This window comes from Octopus bimaculoides, chromosome 2, assembly GCF_001194135.2.
Source record: "Octopus bimaculoides isolate UCB-OBI-ISO-001 chromosome 2, ASM119413v2, whole genome shotgun sequence".
Lineage (NCBI taxonomy): Eukaryota > Metazoa > Mollusca > Cephalopoda > Octopoda > Octopodidae > Octopus > Octopus bimaculoides.
The window spans coordinates 63,731,833-63,744,404 of record NC_068982.1 but is presented as its reverse complement, the minus strand read 5'-3'; the positions used below and the strand labels follow the sequence as shown (position 1 = coordinate 63,744,404).

General features: G+C 33.9%; 2 long non-coding RNA genes across 10 annotated transcripts in view; both read right to left on the bottom strand.

Moving 5' to 3' along the window:
- The window catches only part of LOC128251106 (uncharacterized), a 6,857-nt gene extending 6,439 nt beyond the window's left edge, over positions 1–418 (bottom strand). The window contains exon 1 of the long non-coding RNA XR_008266970.1: positions 348–418. This is a non-coding gene — a long non-coding RNA (uncharacterized LOC128251106). The remainder of the gene's footprint in view (positions 1–347) is intronic.
- LOC128251095 (uncharacterized) overlaps positions 1–12,572 on the bottom strand; it is a 77,796-nt gene that overhangs the window by 40,683 nt on the left and 24,541 nt on the right. The window contains exons 3-4 of one of the 9 annotated variants that reach the window (XR_008266968.1): positions 1,966–2,021; positions 426–511 (exon numbers count right to left, since the gene is read on the bottom strand). The exons of 6 other annotated variants lie outside the window; for them this stretch is intronic. This is a non-coding gene — a long non-coding RNA (uncharacterized LOC128251095). The remainder of the gene's footprint in view (positions 1–425; positions 512–1,965; positions 2,022–12,572) is intronic. 2 more of the 9 variants (XR_008266969.1, XR_008266967.1) reach the window with 2 other exon arrangements.

Genomic DNA, 12,572 nt, shown 5'->3' with positions numbered 1-12,572 from the left:
TATATATATATATACACATATATTCATTCAAGCAGTCTCACAAACAGCCTCTTTCGTACACGCATATAAATACTTACAGAATTACACATACGCACACATATTATATACACAAGCATACACACATATGTGAGCTGCGTGGCGTAGTGGGACAGATGTCGAACCTCCAATCGTTACTTTGTGGGTTCAATTCGTGGACCGGGTGGCAGGTTGCGGCCTTAAGCATAGCACCTCATTTAGTGTTGCGTCAATCCACACAGCTAAATGAGCACGAGGGATTGCTGAGTGAGTTAACTCAGCGATGGAAAAGTGACACGTTATTACAAGACATATTACAATCCATTCCTTACAAGACTTTCGCGTGTGTCCGAAACTTTCTTTCTGACCCTTTGGATATCAACTGAAAACTAACAACTGCACGGGTCTACCTGTTGTCTGTGAACCATGTGGCATACCCGTTCCAGCAGAACTTGCGGTTTGAGCATTCTACGATTTCACAGTTTCAGATGTTCTCCTGCAATAATAATGATAATTCTAGTTTAGACGTTTTCTCTGTATCACAAACGGTTCCTCTATATCACAAACGGTTCCTCTATATCACAAACGGTTCCTCTATGTCATAAACAGTCCCTGGCTCAGGGGCACATGTAGAATGATACTCTTGATGTTATTGAAGAGATATGCACACACGAAATTTTTCAGTTGCACTTTGAGCATATCTTTAATCGCTGCAAGCACCTTCTATCCAGCACATGACTCCAGCGTTCATATCTCAATACATGTACTTCTTCCCTTCCTAAATTTTATCCCTCCCAACCACTAGTCGGCTTTGTGCTACGTTCTGGAGCCACATCTATTTGGTTTTCATTCGATTGACGCATAGAGCAGAACTTTGAGTGTGTAATTTCATAGGTGATAACAACAGAGCTTTATCGGTCGCACATCCTGCGTTCGCCTTTTGTATTGTGCTTTGACTCCTTGCATCTCCAGAGATTTCAGTAGAGTGCATTCAGCTTGTTGCAATTAGAGGCTTTTTGTAATGAATAAAGGCAGTGTAAAGAGAAAGATTCTATTCTCTCACTGGTTCTAGGAGCTGTGTTAGAGTCAGTATGTGGTCCATCGTGCGATAATTTCTGTAAAATTACCTGTTCCATCGGCTGTTAGTCATCGAGAGTTTCTATAGTTTGATGACTATGACCTTTGTGAACAGCTTGTAGAGATGGTAGAGGTAGCATGAGAAAGATGTAGAATTATTAAGTGTAGGTTTGCATTAAGTTCATCAATGTATATCATTGCATGAAAGGCCATCCCATTGAGTTTGTGAATATTCCTTTCCAGAATGACCTAGAATCCCGATGGGAAGAATCTAAATGCAAATAAGTAGCGTGGCAATGAAGAAGTTTGATTGAATGAGCTTAGCAATGAGTAGTGTACAAGACTAAAATATATAACATCACAAATGCAACTCACTTGGCAGTTGTTGCAAAACAGCCGAACAGTAATTCACATGAGTGAGACATGATAGCCGAATATTGGTAAAGGAAGCTTACATACTACAAATAGACTCTAATCAAACTGCTTAGTAAAAAGACACAGACGATGAAGTTGATGTAATAAAAAAATTACACAGTCATGTTATGCTATTTATAATCTATACCCAAGTTGTTTTAGTGGAGTTCTCCCAAATACTTTGAAACGAATAATATGAGAAGCTAAGAGGAAGGAGTTGTGCCAAATAGCTTTTCATCAACAATACTATAGTTACGGTCACACACAGAATTGTGTTGAATGGCGAGATTATTTCATGGTTACACATTCTTTGTACTGCTTCTTAACCTTTCAGTGATCTCTGTCAGTTCTGTTGAAGAAATGTCAAGGGTAATTACCAAGATAAGCTGAGATTAGAAAAATTACTGGTACTCACACATTTTTGTTTATGACTTGAGACTGTATTCAAGGAATACTTACACATTGTGAGAAATCATATGAATAAACGTGCCTGTCACCGCTATCTCCAAGTATTTCTGAATTAGTGAGAATATTGGAGATGTTAGTGCTGTGAGTAAAGGGAGAGTGACAAATAAATATGTCAGCAGACTTCAGGAAATATGGAAGTCAGAGCTATTTCATTCAATTAGATCATACCCGTCAATGTTTTTAAAGTACTAGACACTTTAGTAGATCCTCAATTTGAACATAAAATCTAGGAATGCATTTACCTTGTATGGTAGCTTTCATAAACAGTGACGAGAACATGACTTGTTGGACAGAAATGTCTCTTAATGAATTGGAAAAAAAAATGGAACATAATATGTATTCTCAGTAGTGAAAATAATAACAACCTGAGAGTAGGTGAAGAACTCTTACATAGGTACTCTGTGTGTACAACTGTTTCATGCGACTCAGAAATAGGTGGATTGACTTAATTGACGAGAAATTTGAAGGAGAAATACTTACTATAGTAGGAAGATAAGAGGATCTACAAAAAATCCATGTTGTGATAGAAAATGTCGAGTGTACCATATCAAAGTGGAAATGGCTAACCATACTTTTATCGGCTGCCTCAGAATGTGCGAAAGTACTGTGTGGCATTTTTGCCAAAACTGCTTACGATGCTATTCGTAGCAAATATCCTGAAATCATTCCACTGAAATAGCACAACCATAATGTATCCTAAACTTTAAAAATAAAGAATACGGGAGGCACATTTCAGTAAAAGACAGAAATCCGATGCAAACACGAAAGATCTAATATTGTTGTATGGATCAATGAACAACAGCAATGCATTGGTGCAGAGGTTAGATACCAAGTAGAGGTGGATGTACAATCTAAAACTTCGGAGAAATGAAATATCTATGCTGAATTTTACAGTTATTTTATTATCGCTCTAAATTTTCACTACCACATCAGTGAGCTACCTAAGATGGTATAAGTATTCTAAGATGGTGTAACTATTCTTCCAAATTCACTTGCTGTTTACAGGTGAATCATGATTTATTTCGATTCTATATTTACTTATGTCAGCTATATGAAATGACTGAAGATTTACTGGCATAAAGTCTACCCAAACTGAAATCATATGACGTCAAACAGCCTCGCGACATAAATTTTTCTTTGCTCGAAAATAGTGGTCACAGACGGCGATTGTTATTCCTTGTCACAGACAGCAATTGTGATTCCAACTCCATCGATATTCATTGATTTTCTGAAGACACCTCGAATCAGACAAAAGATGCTTGAGAAGAGAGCGATAATAATATAAATACATCTCCGACATTATCAACACAACCACCACCACGACCATGATAACCACAGAGCTCTCAAATATCTCGATATAAAATTGACCTTAAAACGCTGACTGTAAAACTACACAGTTTAAAAATTATTTCAAACCACAGTGAGAAATGATCCTTTCACATTTCCCTAAACTATCATTACAAATACATTTTGACGAGGGGTGAAAAAAGAAGAAAAAGCAACAAATAAAAACAGCCACTCCCATAGTAAAAATTGTGGTCGATGGAGCTAGAGATTATATAAGAAAATAAATATGGAGCTGCAGATTATATATGAAAGTAAATATTGATTTCAAATTTTGGCACAAGGCCAGCAATTTCGGTGGAGGGGGCAGGTCGATGATATCGACCCCAGTGTTCAACTGGTACTTATTTTATCGACTCCAAAAGGATAAAAGGCAAAGTCGAATTCGACGGAATTTGAACTCAGAACATAAGGACGGATGAAATGCCGCAAAACAATTTTCCCGGCGTGCTAACAATTTTGCCAGTTCGCCACCTTTGTGAAAATAAATAGTAACACATTGTGGATAATAGCTACGTCCTTGTATGTAACTGCTAGCACCCTGAAAAAATACGAAAGAAATAATTGCAATGTACAGGGTACTGAAACACTAATCTTATGAAACAACCCGAGGAGATAACAAAACTGGAACACATTTACATGTATTGCAGAATTGCAGTGCAACCATAAAGTGTAAAGACAGGTTCACATCATAACAACTACGCATAAGAGAAACGATTGAAATATAAGGAGATTCTACGTATTGCGTAAAAAACAAACTTCGTTATTAAAAAATAAAAAAAGAACTAATTCACAGAGCTATCATTAGCCAGAGGTCTGCTTGTAATCCTACAATCTGCATAGCCAGAAGATGAAAGAAAACGATAAGAAGCCTTAAATCATTTTCATCTAAGATCTGTTATGTGTAAAATTATTTCAACCAGAATGCATCATAGATAAAATACAACCAGGAAAGAATACTTCATCAACTATAATAACATTTACACAATGAATTTGAAACTTTCATGAAAAGTGTGGAGAAAATTGAGTTTATAGTAAGACATCAGGCAAAGCCCAATAAATGGAACGGACTACAAGATGTTGGTGGTATACTAGAAGTCACCAATATACTTAAAAGAGCTGTGTGAGGCCAAATTGACATACAAATCTAGCTTGTTAGAGCACGTGCAAATCTTGTCCAAAATTGCTATCAGGATGATTGGCCCTGATGTCTTAAATTTATCAAAAAAAGTATATCAAGGAGGATGACTATCCATGATACTGTTTATTTTAGCACTAAATCTGGTTTTTAACATTCCACTAGTTTTGTCTTAATTTACGTTTTAGGACAACATAAAGATTTATTTTGGAAATACAATGCCAAAAAGTAAGGGTTAAAAGAATAGTAACAGTGTTCTGTATAGAACAACCTCGTTGAGGTAGTACAAACTGTTACTTTTCAGTAGAGTTACTACGTATAGAGATTTTAAAACTAACTACGTTACTGTTTATATATGTATGTATGTATGTATGTATGTATGTATGTATGTATGCATGTATGTATGTATGCATGCATGTATGTATGTATGTATGTATGGATGGATGGATGGATGTATGGATGTATGCATGTATGTATGTATGTATGTATGTATGTATGTATATATATATATATATATATATATATATATATATATATATATATATATATATATCAGAATGTATATACGTTTCATGTTAATCTTTAAAATCATAGGTTCATTGTATACAGTGATTGTAGTCACGTTTTGGTCGAATGAAACTTATACATTTAGCCGTGATGATTTTGTCTATTCACTGATATTTGTATTTGTTTTTCAAAATAGGCGATGATCTTCCTCAAAAGTTTCGCCAATTTATTTTAGAATTAAATTTAAAGTTGTTCACAGCTTGGGTAATCTTTCATTTCCGGTTGTTTTTAATTCTACAATTGTATTTAAGCGTACATATTGAGCGGTGTTTGTCTTTTTCGGAAACTGTTTTGAAACGTTACTTGACATTTCCTTGTGTGTAGTGTTACAGCGCTGTGTGTACATAAATATGTTGATATGTATGTCTCGTCTATATAGATATGCTGGAATCTATGCAATGTTTTAATGTTTAATGTAGAAATATTGTATGCAATCTTACCGCACTCTGTAACTCAACTTTTCCAATATTTCGTATGCTGCCTTGATATGAGCAGTAATTACGCATGTCCGAGTATCGGACTGACCATAACGGTCTCCAAGATGTATGTATGTATGTATGCATGTATGTATGTATGTATGTTTGTATGTATGTATGTATGTATGTATGTACGTATGTACGTACGTATGTATGTATGTATGTATGTATGTATGTACGTATGTATGTATATAATTTTACGTATAGCTTGCTTTGCGAATGATTCCCTTCAACAACTGTTGATAGTAGAGACGAAAACATTTTCGGTATCTACTTACAGTGATCTTCCTCCAGCGGTGCGGAGCAGCATTGACTGTAGTAGGGAATTTTCCATGTTTCTTTGGCCCATAACATAACCGTTGTATTTGCCCTTCTGCTACTCGGGTAGGCCTATTATCAGACCTGGGATGTTTTTCAGCAGTCCATTGATTATTTTCAGATATTTGGAGAAATCATCATAATTTCTGGCTTTGTACTTATATCAGAAATAATTGTTATTAATTTAGTGCCGTTATAATTTATGAAACGCTTCAATGCGAAACTTAGTGCATGAGAATGGTATTTTTTTTTTGTTTTGCTTGGTATTCGTGCACTTTATATATGCGTGTAATATCTGTTAGCATTATTTTTTATATGATGTATATGTAAGTCTAAATGTATTGATTATATATTTATCTTCTATATATTTCATCAGTTTCAGTGCTCAAGAATTATTTCTATTTGAAATCTTCAGACATTTTATTTCCAAATCTTTATATTTGGATAATTTGTTTAACTACTTTAAGAAATTCGTTATCACTTGTTTCTTAATCCGTTTCCACTCTTTTCAGATTATTTCAAACATTACGTATTTTACCCCATTCTAGTTTAACATATTCGTCAATATGCTAATACCAAGCGAATATGTAGTTGAAAGAAATTGATTTGGAACAGGTATTTTTAATATTAAGATGTGGGTATTTTGTTTTTTGTTAATTACCTCCGCCAAGGAAGGAGGTTATGTTTTCATCGGCGTTGGTTTGTCCGTCTGTCCGTCTTTGTGGAAAATAACTAAAATAAGTTGTGAACGGTATTTGATGAAACTTACAAAAAAGTTGGTAATGACACAAGGAACAGATGATGAAATTTTGGTAGTGATCCGGGAAATTTTATGGATTCTTGAAGGATTTTTCATTTGTTATATTTACTTTACATGAAGTATTACAATGTTACATTCTTTGATTATCTCCCTTGAAAACACGTTCATCGTTTCCACGTAACCTATGGTAGCGTTGCTGTTTCCAAAGTTTTATTTTCGTTTCTCTATTAGTAATTTTACTCGCGTATCTATGGACTCTTGAGGGAAGATTGATACTATACTGACCATAGAGGGATGTAAAGTAGGTAGGTAGGTAAGTTTAGTTTCGTAAGTAGACAGATACCTCTTTTATCTTTGCCAAAGAATCATCTGATCATCGTCCTTGGTGATTTCAACGTGGATCTTCTTGATTCCCCTAACCATGAGATTTAGACAACTATGAACCAGTTTGGGTTCGACCAACTAGTCCAAAAATCCACCACCGACTATGGAAGCCTGCTAGATCATGTTTACGTGAACCAGGATCGGCGTCCACAAGTCACCGTAAGCGACTGTTACTTTTCCGACCATGATGTTGTGTGTGTATCACTCAAGTCTTAGGTAATTGTTGTTTTTTTTTAGTTGTATGGTGAAACTAGCTTGCTGTTGTCGTTGATGTATTATAACTGCTTCAGATGATTCCTGTTTTTAGAGGTTTTTTTTTTAAAAATCACATGGCTGTGTTATTTTTTTTAAACCCCGCCAAGGAGGTTATGTTTTTGCCGGCGTTGGTTTGGGAAATTGGGCGATTTTCAGCATGCGTGTATATGGGTGGAAATGAGCTGCTTAGCGGAGGTCTGCACTCTCCGAGTGTTTTTCTAGTTACTATTATGTTTCTATCTGCTGAATTGCTTACCATTTACTCACTGCTTGCTTACAGTTTATATTTCTGTGTGTACTCTTTATCTAAGTTTTTTACTGTTCAGTTTTCCGCAACTATACCATGGTTTGAATTTGTGGGGTTTTATTTTTTTATTTACTTATTTGCCGCGTTAGGTATATATGTATTCAACTTTAATCTTTTAAGCTTTTCATTCCATTGTTTGTGTTTTGGTTATGTATTCTCTATTTCATATGTTCAATTTCTATATATGATATCTTCTTTCATTTGAGAAATATTTCATCTTTAATTAACGAATCATTTGGGACGCAGTTACTTTTTTACGTCGGGATAATATTCTCTCCTAATCTTATTCAAAAATATTATAGGAATTTCGTTATTTATGTACAGTTTAGCTGAGCATATATTTAGATTATTTGTTTCTGGTGATGTGAGATATGAGGATTTTATGCTATATGTTTGATACGTTTTTTGTAACATTTCTAACATTCAAACTATGCATTCCCTTTGTAACCTTGGATTGAATGATATGGCTTCCGTTTATATTGTTCGCTTTTATCTTTTATGAGATGGGGGCTGAATCAATTCGGCACTGATTTAAATTGTGGAGTATTGGTAATCGATCAACGACTAATATGAAAATTTACAACTTAATTTGCTGTTAAATTTATGAAATAAAATATTATAAAATTTCACAAATAGTTAACGAACTTCTTATAGACTTATCTATCAATACTTTCTTTATTTCTTTTTTTATGTTTGTTAAATATTTCATCGATGCCAGTAGTGATTTTTCGAAGCACTGAAAACAAACAAATAAACAAACAAACAAACAAACAAACAAACAAACAAACAAACAAACAAAAATACATACACATACTCACATAAAAGTTGCACAACACAAAACAACGAAAACGGTTGAAAAGCAACAATTTCTTCTAAGCGGCCGTGGAATCCCAACTCAAGAGAATAACGAAGAAAAGGAAGAAGATGAACATGAACTAAAATTCACCGTTCTCTGAAAATCAGACATCCAATTAATAGACAATATAACGTATCTGCCATGGTGCGGTCTCCCAGAAATAAGATTGACGCATAAACGGTTATGTTCAGACTATAAACCCTCTGCAAAAGGTAGATTGCTTGTAAAATTAAAATTAGGACTCAACATATTAGACCTTCAGCATCAAATACCTAAAATACCTGGTGCATTCGGTTGAAATCGAACACAGATTTAGAAGTGATTGAATGAACAGGGTCGTAGAGTACTCATCTCAACTTAATTTCTAATATTTCAGGCTTTATTTTAGAAATTATATCTTGTGTTACTGTGTTCATTGTATTTTAAAAATTCTTTAAGTTTTTTTCCGTTCAGATATGTGCGCTCGTATGCATACATATGAGTATAGAGTTAAGAGATGAGATCCAGAGATACTCAATACAAAATGCTTGGCAACGTTCAAATGATTTGATCTTACACTCCGAAATTTTTACCGATGACTAATTCTGTGGGATAGAGAGTGGTCATAAGAGGAATCTAGGCGAGTGAATATGGAAATAATTATGCAAATAAACAAATGAAACCACTTAGGCTAGATATACAAAATTTGCATACAAATATACATGTAAATAGAGAGAAAACAAAGACTGAAAATATTCAGACAATGAATACGCATGTATAAATATATAGATATTTTGCACATTAACAGAGCAAACTTATACACAGTGCAAAGACACAGAAAATTAAGGGGAGAAGGTATGGTATTACAGGTCCAACAGCTGTTTCTGGGGACTCGGAATTACTTCATAATGTTGGCAGATACTATTCGCAAAAAGCCAAGGATATGCAATCACTAGTGGAAGCACATAAATATTAGATAAATCCAGCCTTCGTCTTCAAGGTGGAGAGATATGTATATTGCATTTCAAATTGTAATGCATGGAAATTTAAAGGTAGAATGGGGGAAAAGGAAGGCCAATAGATGTAAGTGGAGAGATGAAGTAGGCGGCTGTAGGAAGTATTTGGACTTGTGCATGCTCAAAATAATTGTTATTATATTTATAAATCACACCTTTATGAAAGTTACCATGAAATACCTAATCATTAAAACGGTCTACACGTTGCATTCTGAAAGTCAATGCAACATTTCTATAAATAGATATCTACTCAGTTTCAGCAATGCAAGGAATTAAGTTGTTATCCTTTTCTAAATCACTTGCAACCGTATCGAATTAAATAGCTTGCTTTGCTACGCTAGACAGAGCTAGGGTTAAAGATCACCTCTCGAATTCAACAAAGCACTATTTTTTTTACACGAAACTTCTATGTGTTTGTAGTAACAAAACGAATCACTACACAATACTTATTTCTAGAGGAGTTCGGGTATCAATGCAGTGCGGGAAAGGCAATAAATGAAATTGTTAATCAACTGGAGAGGAAGTAGTAGTACTGCAAATATGTCAGCCTAAACGTTATGTCTTTCTGTCTCAGACGCATACCAACAAACATAGCTAGATACAAGCATAGAAGCATCCATACTTACATATATACGTACCTGTATACTTTTATACATTCATTTGAGAAAGACACATAAATAAATCATCTGTTAGGTATTGAAATTTAGCTCACCATTGATATGAATAAGAGTATGATTTCTGAAAGCTGCACAACATAACCATTATGATGATCATTGGACATGCTACAATTATTTCTAATAATTCTTGAATATTTTCTAAGGTGTCTGGAAACTGCTAGAATATTGAGTATTGGTTAAAGAGTCAATAATTCGTATCATATTGAATCTGCGAAGGTCGTTTTAGAAATGAATTCAATCTACTCCGAATAAAATATCATGTAAACGAATTGTCTAACCACAGTGAAAATCCTGTAAATATTGCCAATGTAACGATCTCTCAAATCTCATTTACTGTGTGTACACAATTTTTTTTCGATACTAAAATATTTCATGTATGCACTTAGATTCAGAGCATAAAAATGTTACAGGTCAGTTGCATCTCACAAAAGATATGGTATAAAGCAGAAATATCTCATAAAAAATGATATAGTTCAACTATTTAACTGGTTTTATAACGTTGAACATAATTAGATATGTTATGATCAATAGTGTCACATTAAAGGCAAGTAACTCATATAGAATATTTCCAAGAAGCCCACTTTAGTAATCGAGATTTTATAATCATGAACTATATTAGCAACACCACTTTTGAGTATTTACATGATCTGAACATAGGTTTGCTCTTCGAAGATAGAAGTGCCTGTGCATTATATTTACGAAAAAACACACTTAAAAACATCGATATTGACTGTGAGCAGAAAGAAAATAAATCATTTCTCTAAAATATGGTAAGATTGTATATTTGCAATAACCTTAACACACACGCTACTTGTGATTGTATATACATATGCTTAAATGATAAACACATTCAAATGACATAGCCAAAAGTCAACACTATCATTATCACCAATAAATTTCTTCTCTCTAAACCAACCTTATGAACCGCGTATTCATTATAAATGCAATATCGGACCCCGTGCCGTAAAAAATGACGGCTAATTGTAGTATTTTATATGTAAGTGTGGTACAAAATAAGGTACATAGTAATCACACATACAAACATTCATATACTTCCCTTGCACACGCATACACACATATACTACTCACGCAGAGTTGAAACGCTGTTTGATTTTTCTTCTCAGCGTTGGATGTTCACCATCCCACTTCCATTGCACGCACACACACACACAAACATTCACATACCTCTCTTTTACATACACACACATATACTCACACAGAGTTGAAACGCTGTTTGATTTTTTTTACCGTAGTATTTCCATCATTCCACAACCACTTTGCTTTCATATCTTTCTTCCTTATTCATCTATCATCCATTCCTTTCTCATTCATATGTTATGACGGAGAAAAATACAAGAGTATTATTATAATAGATGGTTTTTATAATATCGTGATCTCTACGATTATATACATGTGGAGAATAGATATTATTTCACAGGTTATCGGCTACATCTAAAGGCTTACAAGGATAGATTTGCAAAAACATACTAAATGGAAATATCTAGTAATCTTTTGTATACAGTTTGGTAACCTGTAAAATATATTTTTTTCATTTTTCATTTTGATTGTAAGTAATTATAGAGTAATAATTTCTTGCCGAAAGTAGAAATTGAGAGCCAAGGTGAACTTCAGAGAAATATTTCAAACGGTAATTGAACCTGAGTTTACAACCACTTTACCGAATATAATAACTGAATCTGGCATTTCTTTATAGTTCAATAATGTTCGAGAACTGTCTCACGGAAGAGCGCATGAAGTCAGTAAACATAGAAGAAAATAGTTTGAAACTACTTTTCGTTTTATTTCTATAAAAAGCATATTAATTGTAAAACTTTTTTCCACAACTTGGACATCTCCAGACATTGATAGAAAACCAGGCCGGACTTAACAGTACAAATCTATAGGAAAATCACGGAAAAACAAAAATATTAATAACGACGAAAATGTGATTGAAATACCCATTCATTGACTTTGTCATAGCTGCACTGATAAAATAAAAATGTGAGATTAGGCCGAGGTAGTCAATCATGTTGAATAACATATACTATTGAATAGTGCACTCACCAATATGCAGATAATGGAGACAGGTACTAAGAATATATAAATAAAGATTTAAATAAACCTTTTCAGACTTGAATAAGTATTATTGATGTATTGAGATCAGTTTGTATTGAATTCTCCACTTCAATCGAAAATAAATAACGTGAACTAAAAATACTGAAACAAAGATTTCTGTGAGGTCCCCGAACGATCAAAGTATTGTGAGAAATAATTCAGAAAAAAAGTCAACAAATTATATTTGGCAAGCTGGTTTCCTGCCAACTTCAGAACAGATTGAAGAGTTAGTATGATAGCAATATGTCTTTATATATGTTCAAAAGCCTGGGCATGTTTCTGGCTTTCTGGTGGTTTCTATCAGACTTAATTTATGTTCACGTATGTGAATATACTAATACGAAAATAGTAATAGTAATATCTTTCAGCTTTAGTTATTTCAAAGCTCATCAGTTTCAATTGAAAT